Genomic DNA, 12,074 nt, shown 5'->3' on the forward strand with positions numbered 1-12,074 from the left:
TGGTTATCGAGGAGTTTAAATATTGTAATGATCGCGAAAAATTGAAGTTTTCTGGGGCTGGGACGTTACAACATAATTTTTTACCAACATATAATTACACAATACCGACGATCGGTAATTTATTACCGATATTATATACCAACATTTAATTACTTAATTTTTATCAGCACATATACATTTTTACATAATTTTTACTGTCATATTTACATAATATCGATTAACGGTAATTACCGTTATTATATAATTTTTTCTATCTGCTTTCGATAGATCATTTTACCGATCTGCGGCGGTTTTCGCGGCCGTTTCTTTGCGGCGGTTTCCGCGGCGGATTTTGTGGCAGTTTTCGCGCCCGTTTTTCGCGGCGGTTTCCGCGTCGGATTTTGCGGCCGGTTTTGCGCCGCCCGCGCCACTCGCGCATTTCGCAGCGTGATTTTTAGTCACAGCTGCAAACTCTAATATTCTGCAAACGTATGCATTCGACAATTAGATGCGCAAGAAAAAGAATGCGACACATGATATTCTTATTACTAATGAACTCATACACTACGCTGTGCTGTGCAACAAGATTTTGCAAACGTATGCATGTTATACATCAAGGACAATATATTATATAATCGTTAAAAAACGGTAAAAAACGGTTTAGAAACGGTAATGAAACGGTAAAGAACGATAAAAAACGGTTTATAAACGGTAAAGAACGGTTAAGAAACGTTAAAAAACGGTAAAGAACGGTTAAGAAACTTTAAAAAAAAACAGTAAAAAACGGTTTAGAAAACGGTAAAAACGGTTAAGAAACGGTGAAGGACGGTAATGAAACGGTAAAGAACGGTAAAGAAATTAATATCATAGCATATCGCGCGATGTAATTCCGTGTAATTTGAATCATCAAATGCAGATGTGCAGACAGTTATGCGTAAAATCAATGGTCATACAAAAATGTGTTGTATATATTTTTATTACACTGCAGGAGGTAATTAAGAATATATATATATATATATATATATATATATATATATATATATATATATATGTGTGTGTGTGTGTCCCGGGGCAGTTTCCACGACAATTTTTATATAAAATGGCAGTTTTGGCGACAATTGGTAGTTTTGACGCCTGGCGTCGAAAACACAGCAGCATAAAGATAGTTTTAACGACAGTCGCGAAAACTGCCTATATACAGCTAAAATACTCTGTTGCCAAAACTGCCATTCTGCAATATGCTGTTATAATTATTATGATATAAAGACAGTTATGACGACATTGATGAAATCTAGTCTTATACACTTGTAGTAACTGGTAGTAACACTGCAGATCTATAATTTCGTTTATAAAATATTGTGCTGAGTATTAAAGACAGCACAAATAAGACATTCTCAACGTGATTTGTCAATTCTTATGCAGGATCACACCGCGTCCGATGTCCAATAGGAGAACAGCTTTCTAATAGAGAATTCAATTAGAAAGCTTAATATTCGATGCTCATTGGTCCATACGATCTTATGCTATGCATATGTATTTATGTTAATTTGTGTGTGATAACCTATAGCCCTTAGGCCCTCCACACACAAATTGACATAACAGTAAAGCGTCTTCTACAATGGCAGTAGAAGTAGTAGTAAGAAATAAGCAGTAAGCAAATTGACCAATTCCATTCTCATGTTTCAAAAATAATCGATTGTGATTAGTCTATTTACTTACTGCTTATTTCTTACTACTACTCCTACTGCCATTGTAGAAGACGCTTAACGTAACACGTACCGTAAGAATTGACCAATTATAATCGAGTATTTACAAAAATGGCGACCTTACGATTCGACGATACTCAACGTGATTGGTCAATTCTTATTGTACGTTTTACGTTACTGTTATGTCAATTTTTGTGTGTTGGCCCTTAGGACCATGGCACACAAAAAAAAACTTAAGCAGTAATGCCCGATCTACAAAAGATGGAGTAAGGCTGAATTCCCACTTAGCGCGTCACGCGTCGCGTCGTCCAAGTTAAACCAATCAAATCGTCCTATTTTATTCGTTGTAAAGTTACACAATAAAATGAGACGATTTGATTGGTTTAACTCGGACGACGCGACGTGTGACGCGATAAGTGGGAATGCAGCCTAAAGCCCGTATCAGTAATAACCTTGTAGCTCTTACGGAAAAACAACATATTGATTGGCTATCGCGCAAACTTCCGCCGAGCGGCAAGCGTTTCCGCGTTCTGTATGCAAGAGCCATAAGACGTAAGCAGTAAGCAAATTGAGTAAGCAAAATCACAGTCGTTGATTCTTGGACCGTAAGAAAAATCAGCGACTGTGATTGGACGATTTGCTTACTGCTTAAGTTCCTCTATGTGCCACGGCCCTTAGCTTAACCGGAGTTTGTGAAAGCGGCCCTTATAAATATATGTAATAATACAAACCATACGCTACAAAGTATTTTTATTTGTGTTTTACTTTGAGACACAAGGGCTGTGTTCTTTTATTCGCAACAGATGCAGCCGATGTCATTCTATCCTTGTTTTACATTCGATAAAATTGAAGGATAACATGATATCAGCTGCATCTGTTGCGAATAAAAGAACGCACCTAAGAGGTCTGTTCTTTCGCTCTGCACTGCTGCAATAAGTTAAAGTGAGATAAATATATATTTGTCTTATTCTAACTTATTGCACAAATGCAGCAGTGCAGAGCGATAGAACAGACTTACTTTATCCGATTTGGATAATAAAAAGTACTATTTACACACACATAATTTGTTTTATAATATTTAATACAGTTAGTATAAATGTCCAAATTTTTTAATAAAACATTTTGTAAATTTGAATCTTAAGTTTCACAACAAATTATTTTCTCTTATCTCCTTGTATATGTTTGGCAAATAATTTTGCTCATCCACATAGATAACTTCTCATTGTGTTTTTTTAGATATACATGCTACAGATATTGCATATACTGTCAACCTTGTACACTCCATAAATTCTGCTGTAATTTTTTGTGGTATCGTTTGAAACCTTCAAGACAGGGATACCCATTGATGTATATTTAATCAAAGAATTGATCTTCTTTACCAAATCATTTGTCGCTGACCACCATTTATTCTTTAGAATCTATTAGGACCAATTATTTTCACTTCATTACATATATCGATACGTACATAATTAATCACAATTGTCACTTTTACAGATTTATTTCAAAGACAAACATTATCTGTGTAACAAAATTCTGGATGTGTCTCAGTGAATTACTTTGGCCAATCATCATTAGCAACCATCATTTGTTTCACATTTTCTTCAATTTCTAGCTTGTTCTCTGTACTTTTCGTTAATCTTCTTTTGTTGTTTCATCTCCTTCTGTTATTTCTCTAACTTGTATTAATTTCTACCACACCTGTGGTTTCCATCTTCGACTATAAAATTATTTTAGTTCAGCATTGTAGGTATTCTTTGTTATTAAATTTATTGTTTCGCATCATACACATTTTTGACTTGCTTATTAGAGATAGATTATTGACATAGCGTTTAATATTTGTAACTATTAAATCCATTTGTATAATATTTGCACCAATTAGATCAATTTTACATTCTTTAATATTAGTCATATTGAACAGATGGAAGTGCACATAACAGTCTTCTTTTAATAAGGTACTAATCGATATAACTCTATAATGAGCATTGGTATGTTAATTGTCACATATGAAGCTGGAAAGACAAACATTATCTGTCTAACAATATATTTCAACAAAGTGAATTTCTTCGCTGATACATTTTGAAGTATGTAAGTACTTTCCAAGAAGGTGACAATATTACGTTCGGGTTGTGATCAAAAACTAATCCTAGAGCTCGGCTAGTATTCCATCGTATCTAACATAAATAAATGTAAGGTCCATTTAACAAGAAATACTTATTTAATGCAGACTTTGTCTGGCGCATGGATGGAGCATCAGTTCTAATACCAAACAGCTTTAGTTATAAGTAATTTGTATCTCATAAAAGATTAGAACAGAATTATATCGAGACTTACTTTCATGTCGTTTCCTAAGTTCGCGTAATTAATGAGCGCATCGAATCCTAATGCCGTGTCGGGAAGTATATGATTGTCCGAAAATAGATATAAAATTGTCTCAATCGCTCTAACAGCATTGCACTTCACTTTGTCGTGATCCTTTGCAGCTTTAGTACACACTTCATATAATTTAAGCAACAGAATCTCCAAAGGCAGCAGTTCTCTCTCTTGGTACTGCCTGGAAAACATTTATCCATGTAGACAGAACGTGTACTGCGAAGAAGAGAGCATATATTCATGTCAAATGAAAAAAGTGTAAACAAATTCTCGTCTGGAAAAACAGTCACACAGGTTCATCAATGCCCAAGCGCTTTTTACACAAACACCAAGATTCTTGTCGGAAGCCATGTTAGATCTAAGATATAAGATCTGAATATGAAAATCAGCCTTAGTAATAATATTAAGATCATACACTTAAAAACATCTTAGAATTAGTCGTGTACATTTTCAATATTAGTCAGAGATAAAACATAGATAAAATACTCATATTTTTCTCGAATTTTGGGAAACAAACACGCTGATTATGATATTTACAATTCTAGACAATTTATTAAACAAGTCGGTTTCTCCTTCAGTAGCCTTAAAATAGTTTCCACTATTATCTGTTGAGAAATCATTGTTCATTGTCCATGTTATCATCAGCATCGAATTTATCTCTTACTCTTGCTTTTGTTGATTTGTACAAGCAAACTTCAATGTCAGGAACCAGTTGCACTGCACGCTTATAAAACTACATGGCCTCATAAATTTCCTCTCTGATCGTGTTCGGTGCTTTTGAGAAATAGATTCTTTGCCTGAAATATAGATAATTTTATAGATAAGATACCAAATGTGGATAGATATTACATTAGATAGATATTAGACGAACAGACATTAAGTAAACAAAATGTGTTTTCTATTGCTGAACTCACTAGACTAACTACTTCTTTTCTCCTCTTTTTTCTATCAAGTCTCAACTTGTTTCTTTTTAAATTCCACTAGCTGTACACTAGTTCAGCGATAAAAAACAGATATTTGGGAAAGTAGATATTATAGCAATACAACTTTATTTACTAAGTATCACTACTCTGCTCTCAACTGAGGTCTCATTCCTAGTGACCTCAATATCAGACTCTTTTGGTGAATATGACCTCGGTGTGTCACATTTGGGCGATATTGTCAACTCTTACTGCCACTGTTCCCTAAAAGATGTTAAGGCAGCTTCAATGTTTGTTTCCTCCTGCAAGGGAGACCTGGTCGTCGTCTTCATCAATGTGATCACTAGATGTACTGTAGTGTTTCTGCCAACGCATGAAGCAAAAAATATTTTAATTTGCTAGAATCCGAAATGTGAGACAATATTACTTATGCAGACTTCGACAAGCGTGAAGCGAAACGCACGACGGGGATGATAATAATTCGCGTGTATTCATGAATGACGCAAGATATTGCTGACAATAAATTGACATTGGCTCATGACAAGGTTAGGATTGCTGTACGACAGTCTCGATTGAAAAAACGTATAACACAACCATAACAACAAAAGATAACGACCGAATTCATACCGAAACCATTAGCTTCTATACAGTTAATTTCATTGAAATTAGCGGTTTACAATGACATGAATCAAACCGGTGCAAAAAGTAAAACATGGAAGTGCGAGAACGTCTCGACGCACGTCGCGGTTTCGCTCTTATATGCCGTTAGCATTTATGGCTAACTCTCGGCAACTACAAAAGATATCGATTTGGTTCAAACAAACCTGACTTCTTTACACTTTATTCTATTGGAATTAGTGTTTTATAATATTTCGAAAAACTGCTACCATTGCTTTAGATAAAGCGTGGAAGCGCGCATACAATCTCGACGTCGCGGTCAAGTGCTTGTATCCCGCCAACATTTTTTGCTTTCATTCGGAAATTACAAAAGATATCGATTTTGTTCAAAAAGCACTGACTTCTCCTCACTTTACTCTATTGCAATTAGTGGTCTATAATGTTAGGAATAATGCCACTACTTTAGGTAAAGCGTGGAAGCGCGCGTACGTCTCGACGTCGCGGTCATATACTTGAATGCAGTCAACATTTTTTGCTTTATTTCCGCAAGTACAAGAGATCGATTTCGTTCAAAAAGCACTGGGTGCTTCCGAAATACCCAGAGTTATGTAGAGGTGAGTTAGTTCCACTATAGTATATGTAACGGATATTATAGTGAAACTAACCCAACTCTACCTAACTCTGGGTATTTCAGGAGCACCCACTGACTTCTCCTCACTTTACTCTATTGTAATTAGTGGTTTACAATATTACGAAATATACTACTGCTTTAGATAAAGCCTGAAAGCGCGCGTACGTGTCGACGCACGTCACGGTCGAGTGCTTATAAGCCGCCTGCTTTTTTTGTTTGTTTCTCGCTTCCACGTTTTACTTAACACACCGGTATTAATTATACTATTATAAACATTTAATTGCAAAAGAATAAACTGTAGTGACGTTAATGCTTTTAGATTGAATTCGATATCTTTCTTCGTTGCCAAAATTAAGTAACAAATGTTAGCGGCATGTGTCTACCGTGGCCTTCGTCGAAACGTTCCTGCGTCGTCGAGCATTATCTCAAGCAGTATTATTATTCGTAATATTATAAATCACTAATTCTAACAGAGCAAAGTGTGGAGAAGTCAGCGCTTTTCAAACGAAATCGATATCTTTTGTAGTTGCCGAAATGAAGTAATAAATGCTAGCGGCATATAAGAGCTAGACCGTGACGTGCGTCGACACGTACGCGCGCTTTCGTGCTTTATCTAAAACAGTGGTGTTTTTCATAACATTATAAACTATTAATTCCATTAGAGTATAGTGAAAAGAAGTCAAGTTTGTTTGAACCAAATCGATACCTTTTGAAGTTGCCGAAAGTTAGCCATAAATGCTAGCGGCATGTAAGAGCGAAACCGCGACGTGCGTTGACATGTACGCGCGCGTTCACGCCTTAAAAAAGCAGTCGTATTTTTCGTAATATTATAAACCATTAATTTCAATAGAATAAAGTGTAAAGAAGTCAGATCTTTGAACCAAATCGATATCTTTTGTAGTTGCCGGAATTAAGCAATAAATGTCAGCGGCATGTAAGAGCCTGACCGTGACGTACATCGAGACGTTCTCGCATTTCCACGCTTTACTTTTTGTACCGGTTTGATTCATGTCATTGTAAACCACTAATTCCAATGAAATTAACTGTGTAGAAACTAGTGCTTTTAGTATGACGTCTTTATCTTTTGTTGGTGTGGTTGTGTTGTACGTTTTTCCAACCGAGAATGTCGGACGGCAATTCTAACCTTGTCGCCAGCCAATGTCAATTTATTGTCAGCAACAAAATCTTGCGTCATTCATGAATACACGCGGATTATTATCATCCCCGTCGTGCGTTTCGCTTTATGCTTGTCGAAGTCTGCATAAGTAACATTGTCTTACATTTCGGATTCTAGCAATTAAAATATTTTTGCTTCATGCGTTGGCAGAACCACTGCAGTGGATCTAGTGATCACTCCGATGAAGGCGATAATCGGGGGTCTTCCTTGCAGGAGGAAACAAACATTGAAGATGCCTTAACATCTTTCAAGGAACAGTGGCAGTGAGAGTCGACAATATCGCCCAAATGTGACACTGAGGTCATATTCACCAAAAGAGTCTGATACTGAGATCAACAGAGATGAGACCTCAGTTGAGAGCAGAGTAGTGTTACTTAGTAAATAAAGTTGTATTGCTATAATATCTACTTTCCCAAATATCTGTTTTTTTTATCGCTGAACTAGTGTACAGCTAGTAGAATTTAAAAAGAAACAAGTTGAGACTTGATAGAAAAAAGAGGAGAAAATTAGTTAGTCTAGTGAGTTCAGCAATAGAAAATATATTTTGTTTACTTAATGTCTATTCGTCTAATATCTATCTAATCTAATATCTATCCACATTTGATATCTTATCTATAAAATTATCTATATTTTAGGCAAAGAATCTATTTCTCAAAAGCACCAAGCACGAGCAGAGAGAAACTTTTATGAGGCCATGTAGTTTTATAAGCGTGCAGTGTAACTGGTTCCTGACATTGAAGTTTGCTTGTACAAATCAACAAAAGCAAGAGTAAGAGATAAATTCGATGCTGATGATAACATGGACAATGAACAATGATTTCTCAACAGATAATAGTGGAAACTATTTTAAGGCTACTGAAGGAGAAACCAACTTGTTTAATAAATTGTCTAGAATTGTAAATATCATAATCAGCGCGTTTTTTTCTCAGAATTCGAGAAAAATATGAGTATTTTATCTATGTTTTATCTATGACTAATATTGAAAATGTACACGACTAATTCTGAGATATTTTTAAGTGTATGATCTTAATATTATTACTAAGGCTGATATTCATATCCAGATCTTATATCTTAGATCTGACATGGCTTCCGATGACAAGAATCTTGGTGTTTATATAAAAAACGCTTGGACATTGGTGAACCTGTGTGATTGTCTTTTCAGGCAAGAATTTGTTTACACTTTTCTCATTTGACATGAATATATGCTCTCTTCTTCGCGGCACATGTTCTATCTACATGGATAAATGTTTTCCAGGCAGTACAAAGATAGAGAACTGCTGCCTTTAGAGATTCTGTTGCTCAAATTATATGAAGTGTGTATTAAAGTGTGTAGATGCAGAAATGGTGGTCAGCGACAAACAATGATTTATTTGGTAAAGAACGTTTGATTGTGTGTACATTAATGGATATCTATTTGTTGACATAAGGTTTCAAACGATGTCACAAGAAATTACAGCAGAATTGTTGAAGTGTACAAGGTTGATAGTATATGCAATATCTATAGTACGCATATCTGAAAAAAACACAATGAGAAGTTATTTATGTGAATGAACAAAGCTATTTGCCAAAGATATACAAGGAGGTAGGAAAAAATAATTTATAAAACGTAATGTTAAAATCTACAAAATGTTATATTAAAAAGTTTGGGCATTCATGCTAACTGCAATAAATATTATAAAATAAATTATGTGTGTAAATAGCACTTTTTATTATCCAAATCAGAGAACTTGTGTCTTACATTGACAGATTAAGATTTACGGTTTTACCAGCTCCTGTTACGGTTAAATCTGACCGACGGTATCAGGGTTCCAACTTGAATACACATATGTAATGTTTCTCGAAACTCAATCTAATTACGTTACAGATAAATTAATAGGGCTATTAATAGATTTACTTAAAAATGTTTGTAGTTTACATTTTAGTTTAAAGTTTACTTTATAGACGCTTAAGTCTAGTTATAATAAGTCAGGTTAGGTTACGTAAAAACTGTAAATTAAAATTATAAATGTTTATAATTATACACATTTTAACATTTAAATATTTTTTCAAGTATTCAAGTTCGAATGCAATCCGCGATATAAGACCAACTTTGATGAGAAATCTTCGATATTCTTATGATTTAACAGAATAACAAAAATATTTAAATGTTTATAGTTTTTTTCGATATTCTTATGATTTAATAGAATAACAAAAATATTTAAATGTTAAAATGTTCATAATTATTAAAATTTATAATTTTGAACTAGTTTTTATGTAACCTAACTTATTAGAACTACACTTAAAGACTTATTACAAGTAGATTTAAACCCAGATTTAGACTTATACCCAGTTGCACAACCTTCAGTTAAATTAACAGGATGGTTATTCCAATGGACTTGACCAAATACATTTGGCGTTAAGGTACCTTTACATGGGAGCATCGAGCGTCAAGCGTTAAAGCGATAGCCAATCAACGTGCCACTTTCCGCAAGAACTACAAGTATACTTCTAGAACCTGATACGTTGATTGGCTAAAGCTTTAACGCTCGACGCTGGAACGCTCCCATGTATTGGCACAATTAAGAAGAGTTAATCACAATTAACCAATCACTGCTGGCACTTAACCGGTAGTTAAAGTCAAACGGAAGTTGTGAAACTAGGCTTAAAACTAAATTTTGAACTTTGCTATAAAGTAAACTAAAAACATCGATTATACAACACAATGATTTTATCTGTAGCGTAATTAGATTGAAAGTTTCGAGAAACATTACGTTTGTTGTTTTCAAATTCGAATGCAACCCGCGATATAAGACCTCAACTTTGATGAGAAATCTTCGATATTTTTATGATTTTACAGAATAACAAAAATATTTAAATGTTAAAATGTTTACTATTATAAATAAATGTTTATCTTAATATGTCATAATAAAAGTTATGTTGTACGCCGAAAAAGGAAAAATAAAAATTGTATAAAGAAGCGTTGCATTATTGCAACTAATAGTAAGTATGAAACAAAAAAGCAGAAAAAATTAATAACAAAAAATTGTAATAGAACAAATGACTGAAATTCAAATTTTGATTAAACATATATATATATATATATATATATATATATATCTGTTTCACTTTTAGAAAATGAAGCTATTTTACGAGATATTGCGAAAAATTTAAACAAAGGAGCTCCATCATTACGACTGCAAAAGCTATCAAAGTCAGGTAATTTAATATATTGACACAAATACATACAAGCATATAGTTGCACTAAAAATCTAATTCCATATTAATTGCATATAATGTCGAAGATTTTATGACAAGCAAAAGTTCCTGCAACGTTGGCCAGTGCAATAAACATTCTAATAAGGCTGACACTAACCAAACGACCTGTGATGTAAATACAGGGAGCATCCCGATTGACCACGGCACGATTGGACACAACCAACCGATAAAAAGAATTATCCAGTGAATTACTAGGTCCAACCAATCATTACAATCTGTGTCCAATCGTATCGTGGTCAATCGGGTCCCACCCGTAAATACATATACAAATATATGTTCTGCATTACATGAAGATGCTATGATTACCGACAATGATTCTTCTACGTTAGTTACTAGTAGCAACAATAATAAAGATGGTAAGCATTGAAGGGGACGATATGAACATTTTTATATTCATTAAGGCTCCTGGAGTCAAAATTATTGCAAAATATGTTGAAACAAAATGATGCATTTACAAAATAAAACTAGCAATCAACCGAGTATACCTGTAAAATATTCCACATACTTTCCTTATATTCCAACAATCAATAAATAATCGTAAAAATTAAATAACAATCATGAGAGAAAGTGAGTTAAAAAAAAACTGCATAGTATATTAAATTTATAGTTAATTGTTCGAAGAAAAAAGAAAGTGTTCGGATTATTTTACGAGTTTGCTTGGTAGATTGCAAATGCTATTTAATGGATATATATTTTTATTCTAACATTGCAAGAATTTTTAACATGTATTTTCTCGCCTTTGACGTCATCAATCAATAGTTCTGCGGCGAGGAGCCACGAATCTTAGGAATTATTTACAACACAGTAGCAATTACGTTCTAAAGTTGTAGAACCAGTTTATGAATTATTCATATATCTATTTTTTTCGCGTAAACTCGTGAAGAAGAAAAGTTTTACTGAGATTGTCAATAAAACTTTTCAGTTCTCATAAATTAACCCGAAGAAAACAGACACATAAATAATTCGCAGAGTAGTGCTACAATTTTAAAATATAACTGCGACCGTATTGTAGGCAATGCTGCAAGAGCAATAACGATCGTACAATTACGAAACAATTATTTTTATGAAATCTGTTTTATCCCCTCTAAGAAATATTTTATAAACAATTTGATATTCCTACTTTTCAAATCCACCGTTATCTGCTAATACCACTGCGCCAAATAATATTTCTAATATGAATATTAATGAGCAAGCTTGTATATCAAGCAAAAGTACCTGCGATGTTGGCCAGTGCAATAAACATTCTAATAAGGCTGGCACTAACCAAACGACCTGTGATATAAATGCACATACAAATATATGTTCCGCATTACCTGAAGATGCTGTGATTACCGACAAAGATTCTTCTACGTTAGTTACTAATAGCAAAAATAATAAAGATGGTAAGCATTAGAAGGGATGATATGAATATTTATATT

The 12,074-nt window shown here is 34.0% G+C and overlaps 1 pseudogene; it reads right to left on the reverse strand.

Moving 5' to 3' along the window:
• Positions 1-2,849: 2,849 nt before the first annotated feature.
• Positions 2,850-12,074, reverse strand: part of LOC116853055 — a 26,719-nt pseudogene continuing 17,494 nt past the window's right edge.

Source organism: Odontomachus brunneus, unplaced genomic scaffold (assembly GCF_010583005.1).
Source record: "Odontomachus brunneus isolate Ranch 3 - 2012 unplaced genomic scaffold, Obru_v1 Obru_scaffold_275, whole genome shotgun sequence".
In the NCBI taxonomy this organism is placed as follows: domain Eukaryota; kingdom Metazoa; phylum Arthropoda; class Insecta; order Hymenoptera; family Formicidae; genus Odontomachus; species Odontomachus brunneus.